This window comes from Phyllobates terribilis, unplaced genomic scaffold (genome assembly GCF_046119375.1).
Source record: "Phyllobates terribilis strain yellow unplaced genomic scaffold, ASM4611937v1 Scaffold_5__5_contigs__length_657084704, whole genome shotgun sequence".
Taxonomy (NCBI): domain Eukaryota; kingdom Metazoa; phylum Chordata; class Amphibia; order Anura; family Dendrobatidae; genus Phyllobates; species Phyllobates terribilis.
The window spans coordinates 23250110-23273940 of NW_027362765.1; the positions used below are offsets into that span (position 1 = coordinate 23250110).

The 23831-nt window shown below is 43.8% G+C and overlaps 1 pseudogene; it reads left to right on the top strand.

The window, feature by feature from the left end:
- The window catches only part of LOC141271388 (uncharacterized), a 117575-nt pseudogene that overhangs the window by 62352 nt on the left and 31392 nt on the right, over positions 1 to 23831 (top strand).

Consider the following 23831-nt stretch of genomic DNA (forward strand, 5'->3'; position numbering starts at 1 on the left):
CTGTTGTTGACCTTAGTGTCTATGGTTATTACACAGGAGTGTGCTGCCCAGGTAGGTGAATTTATCAACTGATTTGAGGCTGTGCTCCTTCACCGTAATGTGTGGCTGCTGGTATGGTTTTCCTGGAGCAGGGAGGTACATAACTTTGGTATTTTTAGTATTGATAACGAGACTGAAGTTGTTGCAAGCTTGTGAAAAATGGTCCATTTCATACTGCATCTGCAGCTCTGTGCTGGCGTTGAGTGTGCAGTCACCAGCAAACAACAAATCACGGATAACAATCTTATGCACCTTTGTAACAGCCTTCAGGTGTATGGGGTTGAATAGCTTGCATTCAGTCCTGTACCTTACATGGGTTCTGTCTGCGCAGTTGCTAAAGGCATCTCTCAACATGGCAGAAAATACTGAACAGGGTCAGGGCAAGTACACAGCCTTGTTTTATGCCGTTTGTAACTGGGGAAGCCTCTGATTTGTCTCCATCATTCAGGACCTTGACCATCATGCCATCATGGAGCTGCCGGATGATTGTGATGAACTTGCTTGGGGAGTCAGATTTTGCCATGATTTTCCACAGGTCGTCTCCGCTGACTGTGTCAAAAGCCTTGGTCAAGTCAACAAAGGTTATGAAAAGGTTGCTATGTTGCTCCTGGCACTTTTCCTGGAGTTGACGCACCACAAAGACCATATCTGCCGTCCCACATTTAGCATGGAAGCTTCATTAGCTTTCGGATAGTAGACCATGCTCAAGGTGGAAAGGAGGTAGTTTTACAAGAGGCGAGCCAGAATTCTCCCAGCAGTAGACAGAAGGGAGATACCTTTATAGTTGTCACAAGATTGGCGGTTGCATTTTTTCTTGTAGACATGGATTATGCTGGTATCTTTCAGCTGTTTTGGAACCTGATCCTTTTTCCACATGGACCAGCATAGTTTAGTCATCATTGGTATCAGGACACAGTCTCCTGTGTTGTATAACTCGGCACGTATAGCATCGTTTCCTGGCACTTTGTCACAGGAGAGTTGTTTTATTGCCTTCCTTCACAGGGAATAACATTGAGGTCCTTGTTGATTTCTACCTGGAGCAGGAGAGCAATGCCCTAGTCATTGATAATGGCATGGCGCTTAAGGATATTGTTGAAGTGCTAAGCCCACTGTTCCAGAATAACTGTTCCACTGTTTCTTTTCTGTCAGCTGCTTAGTTCTGTCCACATTAAGGAGAGATGAAAAGTTGAATGATTGAAGCCCATATACAGCCTTTAGCACATCATACAAGCGCTTGAGGTCTTTGCTGTCTGCATAGCCCTTGATTTCGTACTCATTTTTGCTAAACCAGCTGTCCTGCATCTCGCGTAGCTATATTATTATTATTTATTATTATAGCACCATTTATTCCATGGTGCTTTACATGTGATAGGGATATACATAGCAAAAACATTTACATAATCTTAACAAAATGAGTCAGCGACTGGTACAGGAGGAGAGAGGACTCTGCCCGCGAGGGCTCACAGTCTACAAGGGATGGGTGAGGATACAGTAGGTGGGGGTAGAGGAGGTCATGCAGTAATGTGGAGGGGCAGTGGTTACTGCAGGTTGTAGGCTTGTCGGAAGAGGTAGGTCTTCAGGTTTCTTTTGAAGGTTTCCACGGTAGGCGAGAGTCTGATGTGTTGGGGTAGAGAGTTCCAGAGTAGGGGGGATGCGTGGGAGAAATCTCGTATGCGATTGTGGGAAGAGGAGATAAGAGAGGAGTAGAGAAGGAGATCTTGTGAGGATCGGAGGTAGCATGCAGCTAAGTACCGAGAGACTAGATCACAGATGTATGGAGGAGACAGGTTGTGGATGGCTTTGTATGCCATGGTTAAGGTTTTGAACTTGAGTCTCTGGGCAATGGAGAGCCAGTGAAGGGATTGGCAGAGGGGAGAGGCCGGGGAATAGCGGGGGGACAGGTGGATTAGTTGAGCAGCAGAGTTTAGGATAGATTGGAGGGGCGCGAGAGTGTTGGAAGGGAGGCCACAGAGCAGAAGGTTGCAATAGTCAAGGCGGGAGATGATGAGGGCATGCAATAGTGTTTTTGCAGTCTTTGCTGAGGAATGCACGGATCCGGGAGATATTTTTGAGTTGGAGTCGGCAGGAAGTGGAAAGGGCTTGGATATGTGGTTTAAAGGAGAGTTCAGAGTCCAGGGTTACCCCAAGGCAGGGAGCTTGTGGGACTGGGGAGAGTGAACAGCCATTGACGTTGATGGATAGGTCAGATGGGGGATATGAATGAGAGGGTGGAAAGATGATAAACTCTGTTTTATTCATGTTAAGTTTTAGAAATCTGGCAGAGAAGAAGGATGAGATGGCAGACAGACATTGTGGGATTTTGGTTAGTAGGGAGGAGATATCGGGTCCAGAGAGGTAGATCTGTGTGTTATCAGCATAGAGGTGATACTGAAAGCCGTGAAATTCTATGAGCTGTCCCAGGCCAAAGGTGTAGATGGAGAAGAGCAGAGGTGAACCTTGGGGGTAACCGACAGAAAAGGGGCGAGATGAGAAGGTGGTGCGTCAGTGGGAGACGCTGAATGTCCTGTCTGTTAGGTATGAGGAGATCGAAGATAGGGCCAAGTCCGTGATGCCAAGAGATGAGAGAATCTGTAGTAAGAGGGAATGGTCGACTGTGTCGAAGGCAGATGACAGGTCCAGAAGGAGGAGGATGGAGTAGTGTCGCTTGGATTTGGCGGTTAGTAGGTTGTTGGTGACTTTATCTGTACCTTTTGTTTTTGTGCTGGTAAAGGCATGCTTCTTGGCTAGTGACGTGGGGTCGTTTGATGCACTTTGTACTGCTGATGTTTCTCTTCTAAGGCTATGTGTGCACGATCAGGATTTGAAGCAGAAATTTCCTGAGCATTTCTGCATCTCCTTGGCAGGAAAAACGCTGCGGAAAAACCTTGCGGTTTTGCCACAATTTTGATGCATTTTTTTCAAGCATTTTTGAAGCGTTTTTGTACATCAATGAATGCTTTTTGGAGCTAAATAAAGTTATTTGATGGGACATTGCTTTAAACTTTGGTTTATCGTCAGAACTGGGGTGAGTATATAATTTAAAGAATGTGTCTGTTGTATTTCAAATAAAGTGTTTACTCTGTGTCTGTGTGTTTATTTAACTCTTTACTTTACTTTAATTAGGTTTGGTCATGAAAAGGTCTGATTGACACCTTGTCATCACCAAACAAAAGAGCTAGGTGTCAGCTAGTCCCATTCATCCAATCTTCATTAGCATTTCTATTCACGTAATTTATGCAGCAGATGTGAGCTGCTATTCTTAGCCTGGGAAGATGTCATTTGCAAACATGGTCCCTGGCCATTATTAACAGCTCACAGCTGTTTCGTTAGCTGCTATGTCCCCCATGAACAGCAACAAGCAGCGCTTTGGATGCAACAAATTTTTGTCGTGTACAAAACGCTGTGTTCTAATGCCGTACTTTTGTGAATTCACCGCATATAATGACACTTCAATCGGTCAAAACCTGCAGCGGAGACTAGCGTGTCCGCTAGAGAAATTGACATGCTGCTGGTGAGTTTGGCTACGTGGCCACGTTCAGGAGCCACTGCAGGTTTGACGATGCGTGTTTATACAGCATCAAACCCGCAGCATCCCGATGTTACAGCATAGTGGATGGGATCTCTAGAAATCCCATATCCACTATGCGTGCATCTGAGGCTGCGGATCACCCGAGGACATGGACATGCGGCATGTCTTTCAAGACCGCAGCATGTCCTATTCTCTTGCGGAGTCGCTGGACTCCGCAACAGAAATTTGACCACTAGAATGTAATGACTGCGGTAAATCCGCCTGGTTCAGTGAACACATGTGGATTTACCTGCATTCAATAGAATGCAACATTTTGGACGCAGCAAAAAATATGCTTCCAAAGCGGTACTACGTCCGGACCGTGGGCACAGATCCTAAAGTTTAAAAAAAAAAATGGTGTGGGATCCTGCGTCATTTTTATAACCAGCAGAGGGAAAGTCGACCGCTGGGGGCTGATATTAGTAGCCGGGGAAGGGGCCATTAGCCAACAATGTTCCCTGGCTATTAATATCTGCCCACAGCTGTTTGCTTAGCTTTTACTGGCTAGATTACAGGGGGACCCCAGGAAAAAATTGACCCTATAAAATCTAACCAGAAAAGGCTAAACAGACAGCTGCGGGCTGATATTAATAACCAGGGAAGGGGCCATGGATACTAGCCCCCTACGCAGCTATTAATATCACCCCTCGGCAGTCCCAGAAATGGTGCATCCATAAGATGCGCCAAATCTGGCGCTTAGCCTCCTCTCTTCCCACTGCCCTGTAGCGGTGGATAGTGGAGTAATGGGGTTGGGGTTCACATCAGCCTTGTATTGGCGGCTGACGTGAAGCCCAGGTTAGTCATAGAAGGCATCTATAAGACGCCCGCATTACTAACCACGTACTAAAATAGTCGCCGCTTTTTCAATAAAAGGCACGGCCAGAATAAAGTATTTTAATGAAATAAAAAACACACTGTTCTAAGAAAAAAAATTATTACCCTCTCAGTCCCCGAATCCCTTGATCATATCCCTCACCTGTCCGCCGTCAACTACGTAGTCCACGCTCCCCGCAGTATACCGCCGGCGAGACAACATCGCCAGGAACCAGGAAGACACCGGGGGGCGCCAGACAGATGAGTATAAGGTTTTTTTTTTAAATTACTTTTTTTTTCTTTTTTTACGGCGGAACGCCGGTCTGCTGAGGTGAACTACTGCTCCCCTCAGAAGCGCCGCGCTCGCTGTTATCAGTGGGAGCGGCACTCGGATGAGATGAGTAGTAGTCCTCCTCTCCTGACCTGGGTACCACCTGCAGTGAGTTTCCGCCGCGAGTTTATGGCCATTGGCTTTAATTGAAAAGCAGTAAATCCACAGGTATAGATATTATACCTGCGGTTTTGCTGCGGTTCAATTCCAGTCAATGGGTGTGAATTTGCAGTGGAAACGCGTGCACAATGGACATGCTGCAGTTTTTTCCGCAATGGTAATCCTGAGCGGATATTTACGCATCATGTGCACAGCACATCAGGATTACCACTGCTATAGCTGGCAGACCTATTAACAAGCGTTTTTGCAGTGTTTCTGGGGTGAAAAAACCACCACGAAAACGCGTCAAAATGCTTCATGAGCACATAGCCTAAGAGTGCCTTTATTTATTCATCATTTTCACTGAACCAATCTTGGTTACTTTGGGCTGCTGGGTCGAGATGCTCCAGGGCAGTATTATAAATAGCATCTTTAAGAGTCATCCACTGTTCTTTAATGTCAGTCTCATCCGACTGCAATGTGTTGGACAGTCTGCCATCAAGGTCATTGGCAAATTCCCTTGCAATGCTTCTGCTTTGCAGCTTGGAGACATTCAACCTCTTTGTAGTCTTCTGTCCTTGGGGTCTTCTCAATAGCAGAATGTGAAGCCTGTACACAATGAGGCAGTGGTCGGTCCAGCAGTCGGCACCACACATGGCTCTCCTTACTCCTTACTCTAAAATCCATCCTATCCCTCTTCCTGGCAATGATGTAGTCAATGAGATGCCAGTGCCTCGAGCATGGGTGCATTCACAATGTCTTTTTGTGAGTGGATAGCTGAAACAAAGTGTTGGTGATGAAAAGGTCATGTGTGGCACGTCTTGAGGATCAGAAGGCCATTGCTGTTACACTTGCCAATGCTGAGTCTCCCAATGACTCCTTCCCAGTTTTGATAGTCTGTTCCCACTCTGGCATTAAAGTCTCTGAGTATAATGAGCTTGTCTGACTGTGGGATTACTGAGATAGTCAACTTGATCATAGAACTTATCCTTAATGTCACTTGGATTGGTCATAGTGGGAGCATAGGCACTAATCAGCATAGCACACTTCTTATTTGTAAGTGGGAGCTGAAGTGTCATCAGGTGATCAGTGATGCCTGCTTCTCGTCATTCAGTGCTGGCATAACTACTCCAGAAAAGCTTGTATCCACTGCTATGCTCTGTCACTTGACCCTTATCTGCTAAGCGTGTTTCACTGAGAGCTGCTATGTCCACATTGTAGCGAGCTAGCTCCTTAGCAACCAGTGCTGTTCTTCTCTCCGGTCTGTCTGCCTTGATGTTGTCTAGCAGAGTTCTCACATTCCATGAGCCGAGGTTGAGTACCAACATTTTCTTCTTTGTGTGTCAACCGCTATGAGGGATACCTTCCAGCTGCGGTAGGCTGGCCAGGTGAAGGTGAAGCAGACTATGTTTGAAGCACCTTTTCTAGCCCCTTCCTCAACAGAGGTGAGCAGAGTGATCCTAAAGAGGGCTGCTCAGACACCCAAGGGACTGCCGAACTGGTTGATGAGGGAGGGATGGATGGACGAGGGAGGGATGGATGAGAAATGGATGGATGATGGAGAGAGGGATGAATGAGGGAGAGAGGGATAGATGAGGGATGGATGGATGAGGGAGGGAGGAATGCACACTGCACATTGTACTCACTTATGTAGAAGCTTTTCCTTCCTGGTTAGTCCAATTAGCTAAGTAATTCACCTACTGCCTCTCACTGTGTGCTGCACAGGGAGGCTGGAGCAGGAGGCAGGGGGAGGGTCTGGCAGAGATTGAGGGCAGGGTGTCTGTTGTGACATTACGACCAGTCTCTGCCAGACAGGAAAACTCTAGTCGAAGAGTGAGCAGTTCTTCCAGAACCAGGAGAGAGCTGCTCACAAGACTAAGTGTGGTATCTAGGCAACCATGCAGAATGCTGACAGAGAGTATATTACATACTGTCAGCATTCGGGTGCCTAGGTACACACATAAATTATAAAGAAAGCCTTGACAACCACTTTAACCCCTTAAGCCCCGCGGGTGGTTTGCACGTTAATGACCGGGCCAATTTTTACAATTCTGACCACTGTCACTTTATGAGGTAATTACTCTGGAACGCTTCAACGGATCCCCCTGATTCTGAGATTGTTTTTTCGTGACATATTGTACTTCATGATTGTGGAAAAATTTCTTCGATATCACTTGCGTTTATTTGTGAAAAAAACGGAAATTTGGCGAAAATTTTGAAAATTTTGCAATTTTCAAAATTTGAATTTTTAAGCCCTGAAATCAGAGCGATATGTCACACAAAAGAGTTAATAAATAACATTTCCCACATGTCTACTTTACATCAGCACAATTTTGGAACCAAAATTTTTTTTTGTTAGGGAGCTATAAGGGTTAAAAGTTGACCAGCGATTTCTCATTTTTCCAACAAAATTTACAAAACCATTTTTTTAGGGACCACATCACATTTGAAGTCACTTGGAGAGGTCTTTATGACAGAAAATACCCAAAAGTGACACCATTCTAAAAACTGCACCCCTCAAGGTGCTCAAAACCACATTCAAGAACTTTATTAACCCTTCAGGTGCTTCACAGGAATTTTTTGAATGTGGAAGAAAAAAATGAACATTTAACTTTTTTCACAAAAATGTTACTTTAGACCCAATTTTTTTTATTTTCACAGGGGTAACAAGAAAAAATGGACCCCAAAATTTGTTGTGCAATTTCCCCTGGGCACGCAGATACCCAATATTTGGGGAAAAAACACTGTTTGGGCGCACGGCAGGGCTCGGAAGGGAAGGAGCGCAATTTGACTTTTTGATTGTAAAATTTGCTTGAATAATTAGCGGACGCCATGTTGTGTTTGGAGAGCCCCTGTGTGCCCAAACTTTGGAGCTCCCCCACAAGTGACCCCATTTTGGAAACTATACCCCCCAAGGCACCTATCTAGATTCATAGTGAGCACTTGGAACCCCAGGTGCTTCACAAATTGATTCATAAAAATGAAAAAGTGTTTTTTTTTTCACTTTTTCATTTTTACGAATCAATTTGTGAAGCACCTGGGGGTTCCAAGTGCTCACTATGCATCTAGATAGGTGCCTTGGGGGGTCTAGTTTCCAAAATGGGGTCACTTGTGGGGGAGCTCCAATGTTTGGGCACACAGGGACTCTCTAAATGCAACATGGTATCCGCTAACAAATTGAATGGAAAATCGGCTCAAATTGTTAGCGGACACCACATTGCGTTTGGAGAGCCCCTCTGTGCCCAAACTTTGGAGCTCCCCCACAAGTGACCCCATTTTGGAAACTAGACCCCCCAAGGCACCTTTATAGATGCATAGTGAGCACTTGGAACCCCCAGGTGCTTCACAAATTGATTCATAAAAATGAAAAAGTGAAAAAAAAAACACTTTTTCATTTTTATGAATCAATTTGTGAAGCACCTGGGGTTCCAAGTGCTCACTATGCATCTAGATAGGTGCCTTGGGGGGTCTAGTTTCCAAAATGGGGTCACTTGTGGGGGAGCTCCAATGTTTGGGCACACAGGGACTCTCCAAATGCAACATGATATCCGCTAACAATTTGAGCCGACAATTTGTTAGCGGATATCATGTTGCATTTGGAGAGTCCCTGTGTGCCCAAACATTGGAGCTCCCCCACAAGTGACCCCATTTTGGAAACTAGACCCCCCAAGGCACCTATCTAGATTCATAGTGAGCACTTGGAACCCCAGGTGCTTCACAAATTGATTCATAAAAATGAAAAAGTGTTTTTTTTTTCACTTTTTCATTTTTACGAATCAATTTGTGAAGCACCTGGGGGTTCCAAGTGCTCACTATGCATCTAGATAGGTGCCTTGGGGGGGTCTAGTTTCCAAAATGGGGTCACTTGTGGGGGAGCTCCAATGTTTGGGCACACAGGGGCTCTCCAAACGCAACATGGCGTCCGCTAACAATTTGAGCCGATTTTCCATTCAATTTGTTAGCGGACACCATGTCGCGTTTGGAGAGCCCGTGATGTGCCTAAACAGTGGAGCTCCCCCACAAGTGTCCCCATTTTGGAAACTATACCCCTCAAGGATTTTATTAAGGTGTATAGTGAACATTTTGAACCCAGAGGTACGGCACAGAATTTGTTTACATTAGGTCATCATATTGAATAAGTTGTCATTATTCTTGAGCGCAAGTGCTCGCTACTTGAGTTTGCATCGGGTACTCAGGTATGCACCATGTACAGCGTGTGCTCGAGTGACATGCTCGAGTCCCTGCTCCGCATGTTTCACGGTTATTAGACACCCAAAAAAAACCATGCGGGTATCGCTCGTGCATGGCAGGCAATCCCCGTAAAGTTTTTTGGCCGCGAAGCATATGGGGCAGAGACTCGAGCATGTCACTCAAATACCCACGATACTCAATGCATACCAGAGCACCCGATGCAAACTCAAGTAGCGAGCACTTGCTCTCAACACTAGTCGCCATATCGTCATCTTTTTTTCTTACTTTTGAAAAAAATCCCAACCCCAGCCCTAACCCTAGCACAACCCTTGCCCCAGCACAACCCTAGCCCCAGCACAACCCTAGCCCCAGCACAACCCTAGCCCCAGCACAGCCCTAGCCCCAAACCCAGCCCTAACCCTAGCCCAATCCTAACCCAAGAGTTTATTTTTGACGCTGTTCCTTGTGCGGTATAAGTGATTAGATGACTTTATTCTTCGGGTCGGTGTGATTACAGCAATGCCAGAATCATATGGGGTTTTTATGACTGACAGCTGTCACACACTAAAAGACGCATTTTTTGTAAAATCTAGTTTTTGCATCGCCATATTTTGAGAGCTATAATTTTCCCAGATTTTGGCAGACAGTCATGTGACGGCTCGTTTTTTGCGGGATGACTTGACGTTGTTATTGGTGCCATTTTCAGGCACGTGACATTTTTTGATCGCTTTTTATTCCGATTTTTGGGAGGCAGAATAAACAAAAACCAACAATTCAGGAATTGTTTTTTTTTTTTTTTTTTAATTCTGTTCCGCGTGTGGTAAAATTGATGAGGTATCTTTATTCTTTGGGTCAGTACGTTTACAGCGGTACCACATTTGTATAATTTTTCTATGTTTTGGCGCTTATACACAATAAAAGCTATTTTATAGAAAAAAATATTTTTTAGCATCGCTTTATTCTGAGAGCTATAACTTTTTTATTTTTCGGCTGATGGAGCTGTATGGCAGCTTCTTTTTTGCGGGACGAGATGACGTTTTCAGCGGTATCATTTTTACTTATATGCGTCTTTTTGATCGCGTGTTATTCCACTTTTTGTTTGGCGGTATGGTGATAAAGCATTGTTTTTTGCTTCTTTTTTTTTTTTTTTTTTTACCGTGTTCACTGAAGGGGTTAACTAGTGGGACAGTTTTATAGGTCAGGTTGTTCCGGACGCGGCGATACCAAATATGTGTACTTTTATTGTTTTTTTTTTTTTTTTTTTTTTTTTTAGAATAATATTTATTGATGGGTACATTATATTTTTATTTTTGGTGGATTATTTTTTTTATTTTTTTTTTATATTTTTCAAATTTTTTTTTTTTTTTTTTTTTTTCCACTTTCACACAGTTTATACACTTTATTACTTTGTCCCACTCTGGGACTTTAACTTTTTTTTCTCTGATCGCCTGCATGGCACAGGAATGCAGCACCATCCCTATGCCATGCAAGCTGTCAGAAATGCACAGTGTGAAGATTGCTTGGAGATGCACTGCGCATGTCCAAGCAATCTTCCTGCTGTCTGGTGACCCGGATGTTGTCATGACGACATCGGGTCGTCATGGCAACACCCGGGAAGCCTTTGCAGACTGCGCTGGAAGCCGGAAGAGGAGGTGAGTATCGGCGATCACCTCCCCTTGCCCCCGCAATGCCGCGATCGACTTCGATCGACTTCGATCGCAGCATCGCGGGGGTTAATGTGCTGGGAGCGGTGCAGGACCGCTCCCTGCACATAGTACCGGGTGTCAGCTGTGACAATCAGCTGACACCCGGCGGTGATCGCGCCCGCACAGCCTGTGTGCGCGCGCGATCGCCATGACGTACTAATACGGGTCTGGCTCTTAAGTCCCAGGGCACAGACGCGTATTAGTACGGCAAATGTTGTTAAGGGTTAAAATCTACTGTTAGATTGTGATCTGTTTTGCGTCACTGCCTTAGTTAAAAAAAAATTGCTGCACGACTTGTATTTTGTATCAACAGTTTCAGATATAAATTTTAAAATATCAGTATAAATTTTAGTTATTCAAAATTAATAATAATCCATTTTATTCTTGGCAGATGAGTGTCCCAGGAACTCAGAGGGACATTGGATATCTTTAGATTGTGAAGCAGATGATCATGGTATCCCTCAAGATCCATATGAAGAGCATGTCATAATTCCAAAAATAGCCTTTTATAGTAAAGATCTCTCATCTGATCCTTTAGAACAGGTGATATCTGATTCATCACGGAATGTTAAGAAAAATAAATGTCACAGAAAAGGTGTCCTAAATCAAATAGATCACAAAGGGAAGAAGACTTTTTCTTGTCCAGAATGTGGAAAATGTTTTAGAGAGAAATCATTACTTGTCAGACATCAGCGGACTCACACAGAAGCAAAGCCGTTTTCATGTTCAGAATGTGGAAAATGTTTTAGAGAGAAATCTGATCTTGTTAGACATCAAAGGATTCACACGGGAGCAAAGCCATTTTCATGTTCAGAATGTGGAAAATGTTTTAACCAGCAATCAAACTTTATGAAACATAAGAGAATTCATACAAGGGAGAAGCCATTTTCTTGTGAAGAATGTGGGAAATGTTTTAGAGAGAAATCTGATCTTGTTAGACATCAAAAGATTCACACAGAAGCAAAGCCATTTTCATGTTCAGAATGTGGGAAATGCTTTAGAGAGAAATCAAATCTTGTTAGACATAAGCAGATTCACATAGGGTCAAAGCCATTTCCTTGTTTAGAATGTGGAAAATGTTTTAGAGAGAAATCAAATCTTGTTAAACATCAGCAAATTCACACAGGAGCAAAGCCGTTTTCTTGTTCAGAATGTGGGACACTTTTTACCACTAAATCATCCCTTGTTAAACATCAAATAATTCACACCGGAGTTAAGCCGTTTTCATGTTCTGAATGTGGAAAATGTTTTAACCGGAAAGAAAGTCTTATTAAACATGAGAAAAGTCACAGAGGGATAAAGACATTTTTTTGTGAAGAATGTGGGAAATATTTTAGACAGAAATCAAATCTTTTTATACATCAGAGAATTCACACAGGGGAGAAGCCGTTTTCATGTTCAGAGTGTGGGAAAAACTTTAGCCAAAAATGGTGTCTTGTTTCGCATCAGAGAGATCACACGGGGGAGAAACCATATTCCTGTTCAGAATGCGGAAAATGTTTTAAACAGAAATCGTATCTTCTTACACATCAAAGAACTCATACAGGGGAGAAGCCATTTTCATGTTCAGAATGTGGGAAATGTTTTAAGAAGAAATGGAATCTTATTACGCACCAGAGAATTCACACAGGGGTAAAGCCGTTTTTGTGTTCAGAATGTGGAAAAAGTTTTATGAAGAAATGGGGCCTTGTTACACATCAGAGAATTCACACAGGAGCAAAGTAATATTCATGTTCAAAATGAGAAAAATGTTTTAACCAGAAATCATGTTATTAAACATAAGAAAAGTCACACAGGGGAGAAGTCATTTTCTTGTGAAGAATGTGGGAAATGTTCTTCAGTTCTTCTTAGACATCAGAGAATTTATAAGCGGTGAAAACATTTTCATGCCCAGAAGGATTAAACTGTTTCGCCCACACATCACATCTTCTGAAACCTCAAGGGACGCACGTAGCAGGTAGCCTTTTATAAAAATAATTCTCATAAAAAGAACAGTAGAGGAGTCAATAAAAGCTTTGAACAGCTCCAAGCGAACTTTGGCTTACCACATACCGTAATCAATTATATAAAAACTTGTAATTCTGATATGTTTACACCATACAAATATATCTGAGACCTTTAATGATTGATATGTTTATAAATTGGTTGTTGCAACTGGCACATCTAGAGGTTTGATATGGACACATGGATACAGGCATCACCCCCAGTCACAGAGGCTAGGAGAAAGCTAAATGAAATCTTCAGATTAGAAAAAGATATCTATAAAATAAATTACATAAGTTTGAAAAGATATTGGATTCCTAACTATGTGATCAAATATATATGAAGGGTTGTTTGAACTGGTATAATGTCATATAATGTAGTTGCCCTCTTACATTCAGGTATAGATATTTCGTTAAAATCTGGTATATATTATGACTTCCGTGTAATAGATTTCTGGATATTATTATCGAGGGTTCTGGTTCAGGTAATAAAAATTACCCACTCCTGATTGCTAATGTTCAGTGCAGCTGGACTATGTATACTCATCAAGAACATTCTGGACTCCTTTCCTGATGGGGGTGTAAGGGATGGGGGGGCGTGTTTGTTTTGTTTCTGTATGTTTCTGAAAATCTAGAAAATGTTGCAAATGGTTAATAAAAATGATCTGATTATAAAAAAGATACAACAGTTATAGTGAAAACACAGTTACAAGTCAATGAAGGGAAAGCAATTTAGAACAAAAAATGTTGGTTAAAGGATTATTCCCTAAATTGCAATATTTTTCACAAAGCACAGTATATGTAGATTAAGCCCAACATAATGTTTCTTTCCTACTCCTTTTTGTCTTTTCTTCATCTCTATTCGCCCCTCTGTGCAACCATCTTCACATAGTTAAATAGGCTGTCCTATTCTTATACTGCTAAAACTACACTTTCCAGCAGCACCCTGCTCCTCAGTGCTTCAGACCCCTCCCTTCCTCTCCTGTGTGTACCTGGCAAGCTCTACCACTTTGAGCTATCATCAACCTTATCTGAATGTAGAATTCCCCTTATGCTCTTGTACAGTACTCTGCTTGGTTGGTTTCATGTTTTACTATTAGTATTAGTTTAGCTATATGTGTTTTTTTGCATCGTTAGCTGTTTTTTAGCAGAGCTCAACTCTCCTGCTTTTTCTGCATCAGAGCTTTTAGTAACTAAGGCGGAACATCGAGATGTTTGGGGTTTTTTTTAACCCAAAAGGATTTAATGTTCTTTTTGGTCACTCATGGTTTACAATTTTTGTCCAGCATATTTCTTTTTCTGGAATTGTGTACATTTACTGTAAATGAGGAAAATATGGCCGGTTCTTTTAGATGTTCATCTGGGTTCTTTTATGCTCTCTTGGAGAAGTTCACTATGTGCTAGTAGGTTGGCCAAGTAGGTCGGTCTGAAATATTAAAGTGTGAAATAAAAAAAGTAGAAGAAACTACTGTAAGTGTGATTGCTATTACCAATTATTAATAAAGACTTTAAAACTTAAATTATTCTGTTTGGAATTTATTTTATTTGGATTTTTAGATTTTATTTTGGACATGACTTTAAAGGAAACCTGTCGAAAGGTTTTTGCTACCGCATCTGAGAGCAGCATGTTATAGGGACAGAAACCCTGATTCCAGCAATGTAACTAGGTTCTACAGTTTTGATTTAAAACTGTTTTATTTGGAGCAAATTTCACAATTCTCTGAATGCTGAGCTTTGTATAACCCTGCCCCTTGGGAGGGCAGCAGGTATACTAGTCCTCTAGTGATAATCTTCTGATAAAACAGTCATTGTATAATAACTACACTAAGCAGACCAGTAAGTGACACATGACTGGAATCAGGGTCTTTGCCCATACACTATGCTACTGTTTTATTAGATAGCAAAATCTGGGGACAGATTCCCTTTTAGGGTAATACCTAAGAACCTACAGACTTGAGACAGAGCTAATTTTTGTGTATAAATAATGACTTACACCTAGACCTTTTTTGTTAAGATCCTTTCCATTTTTAAAGTTATCCTTCCACAGGTAATAATTGTAATAACCATTTAATGATGATGAGCAAGGCTAAGGAGTCGCCTTTCCATGTCCTCACTATAGTTTTTAATAATAATAATCTTTATTTATATAGCACCAACATATTCCGCAGCGCTTTACAATTCAGAGGTTCATATACAACAGTCATAAGTAACAGTTAAAGATAATACAATACTTAAAGCAAAAATAATGACGATCCTGCTCGTAAGAGCTTACAATCTACAATGAGGTCGGGGTGACACAAAGTACAGGGGCTTATGTACAATGATGGTCCAGCCGTCTTGAGGGAATGGGGGATATATAAAGGCTGGATGAGCTCGTCACCAGGCAATGTTTGTAGTGCTTGTGGGTGCGGTGGAGTTTAATGGAGAATTATGTTCGGAGAACTAGTGAATGGGCTGTATATAAAAAGGACTTTGATTAGGGAACGTGATAGGCTGCCTTAAACAGATGTGGTTTTAGGGAGTGCCTAAAACTGTGTAAGTTGTGATTTAGTCCTAATTTCTTCGGGAAGAGCATTCCAAAGAATAGGTGCAACTCTGGAGAAGTCTTGGAGTCGGGAGCGGGAGGTACGGATTAGTGTGGATGTTAGTCGAAAACCGCTTGAGGAGTGTAGAGAACGGGTAGGCCGATAAACAAACGAGTGAGGAGATATAGGGGGGTGCTGCACTGTGGAAAGCTTTGTGGATGAAAACCAGCAATTAAAATTGGATCCTACAATGTATGGGCAGCCAGTGCAATGACTGGCACAGAGCGGAAGCGTCCTAGTAACGATTAGCCAGATATATGACCCTGACTGCTGCATTAAGGATGGACTGGAGAAGGGAAAGTCGAATGAGGGGGAGGAGAATTAATAGAGAATTACAGGAGTCAAGGTGGGAATGTATGAGGGCGACAGTGAGGGTTTTTGCTGTTTACATGGTGAGCAAGGGGCGAATTCTAGAATTGTTCTTCAGGTGCCAGCGACAAGAGCGGGCAAGAGATTGTATATAGGAAGTGTGACAACACAGCTTTTCTTCTTAATTATGCCAGACATACTTTCTGATAGCTAAGAGCAATTTACCTTTATTTTTATGTTGACTTTTTTAACCTATGTTCTTTTTTGGTTGATTAACACAAACGATTGTTTGTATAATCCTGAATGTTGACACTTGAGTTAAGATCTACTGCATCTCATTGTCTGCAAATCTTGCAAGATAGGGTAATGGAGCAATACTGTTTGATAATATGCTGATTACATATCATACCAGCCAAGGGAGTTCTTGATTTCCTGAGCAATGGAGGAGAAACTATGCAAGTTGATTAAATGCTCAAGCAATGAGTCATGAGCTCTTTCCACCTTCATCCCTAACCCTTGACGTGTGAATGATGGCTGCAAGGACAATTGAAATCTATAAAAAGGGGGTCTTTGCCTCTATTCTGTTTCATTCTACAGTATGTCAGCTTAGGGGACTTCGGCCCCAGCTGGAGGAATACAGATCGGCTCCATTGACCATTGCTGAACCCTCAGAGACTTCTTGAAGAATCCAAGTTGGGAGAAACAGGTCACCTGGCCCCAGACCTCACTGCTCTCGGCTAGTTTCCTAAGCTTGTCGTTACCTCCTCTCTTTGTGGGCCCGCCAAAAGCGGGGTGCCACTGGTGGGGGTAGTCGGCCCTGGAAGCCCCGAAATCGCAGCTGTTCTATCCCAGGCGGGCCAGCAGTAGGGTGAGGACTTTGTAATTTGCACCATCTTGGGTACTTTCTGGGACTGTTCTACCTGATTATTGTCCGCTTTGTGGTTCAGTAAAGTATTGCCACACTGTTTTAACCACACTCTGTGTTGTCTGAGTAGTGTTACTCCCACGGAAGACCACGGGTCTTCACATATTGGTGGGATACTACTCAGCCCAGCAGATCTGGGGGAGCTGCAGGGGACTGGTGTTAGCACACACTGTCTAAAGGGCTCCACAATCAGGGAGGTATGTAGACAGACCCAGCAGACCGTAGGTGAGGCATACACAGCAGGTTTCAGATGTCACTATGTCCAACCCCACCAGCCTGGCCTTGGGAAGAGGACTAGAGTGGCTGTATAGCTGCAACAAGAAACGGCAACTACAGGAGCTATGCCAGTTTTGACGGATTGAATACCGGGCCACTGACGGTCGGATTTGATAAAGGAATTGGTCCTTTGGGATACTCAGAACATCATGGTTGACGAAGAAAACTCCGTTGAGATGGACCCAGAGGAATTGCCAGAGCATGGACCCAGTGGCGGTCTGGATTCAACCCAGTCCCCAGCAGCCCGAATCCAGGAATTGTTGGTTGCATTAGGACCCGGGGCCTCAAGTGGGGAAAGGGCTTGTGTTATGGAATCAGTTTTGGGAGTTCAAGTATCCCAACCGCCAGCGCCTGTCCCCACCTCCATGATGGTTTCCCACCAAAGAACTCATTCCACTACAGAGACATGCCAGTGTTTAATGAGTCCAACACCGTAGTCGATGAACATCTGCAAGATTTTGAAACTCTGATGCTGATGCACCAGGTGCCCACAGCTGATTGGGTTAAATACCTGTGGACTAATTTGACTGGCCAGGCACGGGATGCTGCCCGGTCGCTTGGACCTCAGGACTGTCTGACGGTAGAGCTACCCATTCCGCTGCTGCCCTACAGGACTTGGTCATGCTCGAGCAACTTATGGAGAAAATGGCCCCAGAAGTACGAGAGTGGGCAGCCAACGGGAAGCCTGACACCCCAGAGCAAGCAGCCCGATTGGCAGTTGAGTTTATAGTCAATCGGCCCCGGTGGAGACCTGATATACCCAGCGATCCCAGAAGACCCATCAACCAAAGATTAGACCGGCCACCCGTCGCTCAATCAGGACTATCCCGCTACCCAGCAGAAAACCCACCAGAACCAAGGGTCACCAACAGTACCCGTGATTTGCCCAACCCACGGCGCTGTTATACATTCGGGCGCCTTGGACATGTGGCCAAAAATTGTCCCCAGGGCGGGGGCCCCATGCCTGGAGCCCGTCTGCCAGCCGAACCAGTCAACATCTGCCAAATCGAGCCAGCCGGGTCTGAGGGACGCTACCCATGGGACACATCAGCAGCTGAGGAAGTGGTATATCCCGTCCATACTCTACGGCGGGTTGGCCACCCTGCACCAGCCAACCTCCATCGCCACATCCAGCCCGTCAGGTCAGTGATACCCAGGCCCAAGGACTTCGAGACTGTCAAGGGTGTGTCTGAGGTGACAGATAGTTGCCCTGCAGTGGTTTACAGGAGGTCTGCAAGTTTGGCAATGCAGACAGCTGCCTAGATAGGAGGCTGTGTTTAGGACCCAGCGACTACCTCCCTTTAGTCTGGGTGTATATATACCTGGTGTGTCTAGATGGGCGTCGCTGGTTATGCTCATTTCTACTTGGAACTTGAATGAAGCAGCATCACGTCCTCTCTGGAGTCTTGAGGCCGTGTGCCCTGTTGGAGTTCTTCTAAAGCTAAGTTATTATTCCCCTGTGTTGTCTTCCACTTTTTGTCTTTAGAGTGGTAGCGGAGGTTGACTAGTGCTCATCTCCTTCCACCCCCAGCTATAGCCTTACGCCAGGGATAGTAGGGTGAGGTACGTGATCAGCGACAGCTGCGGAGGCTGTATAGGGACGTTAGGGGGAGACAGGGTGACGCTAGTCCAGATTAGGAGGTCACCTCTTCCCCCTTTCCCTAGTGTCTTGGCTCCCTTTCCCTTTTCCCTCTGTGTTGCACTCACACCTAGCATGACTCTCTGTGTTGCACTCACACCTAGCGTGACAGACACTGGGTCTTACATCACCCTGGTTAGCCCAGATATTTTCCCACCAGAACACTATTTACCCGGCCACCAAGTGGCCATCTCCCTGGCTGGAGATCAGCGCTCGGACATTCCTCTAGCACGTGTGCAATTGAACTGTGGTACTGACCAGAGATAGGTCGAAGTGGGACTCATGGATGGCCTCCCCACACCTGTTATTTTGGGGAACAACCAAGGAAGTAGAAGTAGCTCAGGAAAAGCAACAACGGTATTACAACCATGCTGCCAGATTCAGAGAATTTACCTGTGGACAGAAGGTTCTAGTACTAGTACCAGTACGCAAAAACAAGCTGCAAGCCATGTAGGCTGGTCCGTTCACCATCACCAGGAAATGCGGGGAGGCTGACTACACCGTGGCCCTGGATCGAGCAGGTGTACATGAAAGGACCTATCATGTCAACAGGCTAAAAGCTTATGAGGAAAAAAAAGTTACCAACTTAGCAGTTTGCTGTCCCTCGTTAGATGACCCAGATATGAACTAGATCCCTGACTTATTAGTGGAATCTAAAATGGGAATGGGGGTAACGGATGTCCCGTTGGGAGAGCGGCTTGGTCGATCACAGAAGCAGCAGTTAACAAAACTGCTTGGAATATATGGCTCCCTGTTCACAAGTCGGCCTGGTCGAACATCCATGGTCCGGCATCATGTCAACACGGGTAGCCACTCCTCTCAGACAACCCGCCTACCAGATGACACCTCTAGTGTTGGCAATGATGAAGGCCGAGGTGGATGACATGTTGAATGTGGGGTCATAGTTCCAACCCATAGCCCATGGCAGCCAGTGTAGTTTTGGTGCCCAAGAAGGACAAGAGTACTCGCTTCGGTGTGGACTATCGGCGACTCAATGAGGTCACCGTTACAGACGCCTACCCCATGCCTCGGGTGGATGAACTACTAGACAGATTAGGAGGATCTCGGTTCATATCTACCATCGATCTGAGCAAGGGATACTGGCAGACCCCACTCATAAAAAAAGGCTAAAGAGAAGTTTGCATTCATCACCCCTTTTGGCCTGTATGAATTTACCATCATGCCATTTGGGATGAAGAACGCCTCGGCTACCTTCCAAAGGATGGCAGACCAGTTATTAGAGGGATGTCAGGGGTATGCCCAGGCCTACCTGGATGACATCGCTATCTTCAGTGACACCTGGGAAGAACATCTTCAGAACGTGACCCAGGTGCTGCAGAGAGACAATGGACGCCACCTGGCCCCACACCTCACTGCTCTCAGCTAGTTTCCTAAGCTTTTCGTTGCCTCCTCTCTTTGGGGGACCACCAAAAGCGGGTTGCCACCGGTGGGGGTAGTCGGCCCTGGAAGCCCCGAAATCGCAGCTGTTCTATCCCAGGCGGGCCAGCGGAAGGGTGAGGACTCTGTAATTTACACACTCGCTGGTACTCTTCTACCTGTTTATTGTCCGCTTTGTGGTTCAATAAAGTATTGCCACACTGTTACACCCTCGGAAAACCCCGGGTCTTCACAGGAGGTGATGGAAAGATTGGTGTCGAACAGGCAATCATTGCAGACATAGCGACAGTGAATGAAATGTCGAGCACGCCAAAATACTCGGCGAGCACTCGAGCGTGCTCGCCAAAAGAGTTAATGAGGCGTATTCGCTCAACACTAATTATAGCATCTCAGAGTGCAGCTGTATTTTCTTGGTTATATTGAATAATCATGAATGGACAGTTTTTTTATATTTGTAATGCACTCCTTTCTGACTTTCAATCAGCCAAAGTTGTTTTTAATTATAGCTGGATGCTGTTTGCCCTTAACCCCTTCGCAACCCTGGGATTTTCAGTTTTTGCATTTTCGTTTTTTGCTCCCCTTTTTCCCAGAGCCATAGCGTTTTTATTTTTTGGTCAATATGGCCATGTGAGGTCTTATTTTTTGCGGGACGAGTTGTACTTTTCAACGCCATTACTAGTTTTACCATATCGTGTAAGGGAAAACGGGAAAAAAATTCCAAGTGCGGTGAAATTGCAAAAAAAGTGCAATACCACAGATGTTTTTTTTTTATTTTTTTTACCACGTTCACTGAATGCTAAAACTGACCTGCCATTATTATTCTCCAGGTCATTATGAGTTTGTAGACACCAAACATGTATAGGTTCTTTTTTATTTAAGTGGTGAAAAAAAATTCCATTTTCCAAGACCCGTAGCGTCTCCATTTTTCGGGATCTGGGCCCGGGTGAGGGCTTATTTTTTGCGCGCCGAGCTGAAGTTTTTATTTATACCATTTTGGGGTAGATCTGATGTTTTGATCGCCCATTATTGTATTTTATTGCAATGTTGCGGCGACCAAAAAATGTAATTCTGGCGTTTAGAATTTTTTTCTCGTTACGCCGTTTACCGACTGTAATAATCAGCTGACATGTGCCCGGTTCAGTGCGTGCTCAGCGCCAGAGCCCTCACTGAACCGGGGGATAGAGCCTGTTGCGTACAAATACGGCACAGGCTGTAAAGGGGTTAAAATTCAGCCCGGGAAAGGCATCATGTTAGGTTTAGGGTCCCAACAAAGGGGTATGCCTTGTCGCAGCTAATGGGCTCTCATGAAGTGGCCAATTTATGTGCTAAGTACCTTCGCTATTTAACCCCATAGTGACAGAGCCAATTATGTCCTTAATGACCAGGCTAAATTTTTTAATTTTGACCACTGTCACTGTCATGTGGTAATAACTCTGGAATGCTTCAATGGATCCCGCTAAATTGGAGACTGTTTTTTCGTGACATATTGTACTTCATGATAGTATTCAAATTTGTTTGATACGACTATTTGTGAAAATATCACAATTTTGAAATTTTTAATTCTTATACCCTTAAACCAGAGATTTAGGTCACACAAAATAGTTAATAAATAACTTTTCCCATGTCTACTTCACATCAGCACAATTTTTGAAACATAATTTTTTTTTGTTAGGGAGTTAGAAGGGTTAAAAGTTGACCAGCGATTTCACATTTTTCCAACAAAATTTACAAAACCATTTTTTTTTAGGGACCACATCACATTTGAAGTGATTTTGGGGAGCTTTTATGACTGAAAATACCCAAAAGTGACACCATTCTAAAAACTGCACCCCTCAAAACGACATTCAAGAAGTTTATTAACCCTTCAGGCGCTTCGCAGGAACTAAAGCAATGTGGAAGGAAAAAAAATGAACATTTTACTTTTTTTCACAAAAATTTTACTTTAGCCCCAAATTTTTTATTTTTACAAGGGTAACAGGGGAAAATGGAGCCCAAAATTTGTTTTTCAATTTCTTCTGAGTATGCCAATACCTCATATGTAGGGGAAAACTATTGTTTAGGCGCACAACAGGGCTAGGAAGGGAAGGAGCACTTGAATTTTGGAACGCAAAAAAGGCTGGAATTGAGAGCGGATGCCATGTCGCATTAACAGTGCCTAAACAGTGGAAACCCCCACAATTGACACCATTTTAGAAACTAGACCCCTTAAGGAATGTATCTAGATGTGTAGTGAGCAAATTTAACCCCCACAGAAGTTTATAACGTGGAGCCGTGAAAATAAAAAATCTAATTTTTTTCCCTCAAAAATGTACTTTTAGCCCCATATTTTTTAATCTTAACAAGGGTAACAGGAGAAATTGCACAAGTACGTCAATACACCATGGTGGGGTAAAAAAACTGTTTGGGAGCACGACAGGGTTTGGAAGGGAAGGACCGTTGCCTTTTTGAATGCAAAAATGTCTGGAATCGTGTGCGGACGTGATATCGCGTTTGGAGAGCCCCTGATGTGCCTAAACAGTGGAAACCCCCCACAAGTGACCCCATTTTGGAAACTAGACCCCCCTCAAGGAATTCATCTAGGGGTGTACTGGGCATTTTTAACCTACAGGTGATTCATAAAATGTTATAACATTTAGATGTGTGAACAAAAAATATTTTTTTTCCACTATAATACTGTTTTAGCACCAAATTTATAATTTACAAGAGGGGTAATGAGAGAAATTGGACCCAACAATTTGTTATGCTATTTGTCCCGAATGTGGCAGTACCCCATATGTGAATGTACACGACTGTTTGAGAACACAAAGGGATCAGATGGGAAGGAGCGCTACTTTTAGAACGCAGATTCCATTGGCATAGATTGTGGGCTCCATTAGCTGAGCCTCTGAGGTGCCAGAACAGCAGAAATCCAACCAAATGACCCCATATTGGAAACTCCACTGCCTAAGAAATTCATCTAGGGGTGTAGTGAGTATTTTGAACCTATAGGTGCCTCGCAGAACTTTCTAACATTGAGATATGGAAATTACATTTTAGTGGTAAAAATGTAATTATTGTATTTGCTGCAAATTTTCCAGGTACACAAGGATTAATAGGTGAAACTGGACTCGAAACTTTATGTCGCCAGAAATTACTGTTAGGTCACACGTCAGGGCGGAGAAGGAAGTAGCGCTATTTGGCTCTTGGAGCACAGATTTTGCTAGAATAATTTACGGGTGACCTTTCCGGAGCCCCAAAGGTGCCAGAACAGCAGAAAACCCCAAAAGTGACCCCACTGTAGAAATTACACCCCTGAATCAATTCATTTATGGCTGTAGTGACTATTTTGTAATATCCTTGTCAGGCTTTATTCTGGAGAATTGCAAATATGCCAGTTTAGAGGCCATACATTGTGCTTCCATATATTGTGCCCAGCTTGTGCTTCTGGAGAAATGCACCCGATTGTCAAGTGCTCTGTCCACACTACAATAATGCCAAACGTGTGGCCGCTTACCGCGTTTTAGGCACAGTGGGGCTCAGAAGAAGGGGGGGCATTTGGTTTTGGGAGCACAGAATTTACTGGTTTTTATTTAGGCGGGGGGAGCCATGTTGCTTTTCCAGAGTCTTTGTTCTGCCATTACCATGGGAACGCCCTACAGTTCCAGAGTCAGATGACGGACCTTAGTGGGGACTGGTTTTGTGGAGGATAAATTAGGGTTTTTATTGGTAACATTTTGTGGTACATAATATTTTTCGATCACTTCCAGAATAAGGCTGGATCACATTCTTGTGTTCTATGCTGAGCACTTACTTCGGGGTTTCCATGTAAATCCCACAAAAATGCGATTCAGACGAAACCCCCGACAGAGCTACTCACCATAATGAGGCAGATGGAGACATTTTGGGCTCATCTTTTTAGAAGTGCAGAGATCTGCAGTCACCCACACTTGTGCACTAAAAAGACGTCTAAAATGATGGGACACCGCGGGAA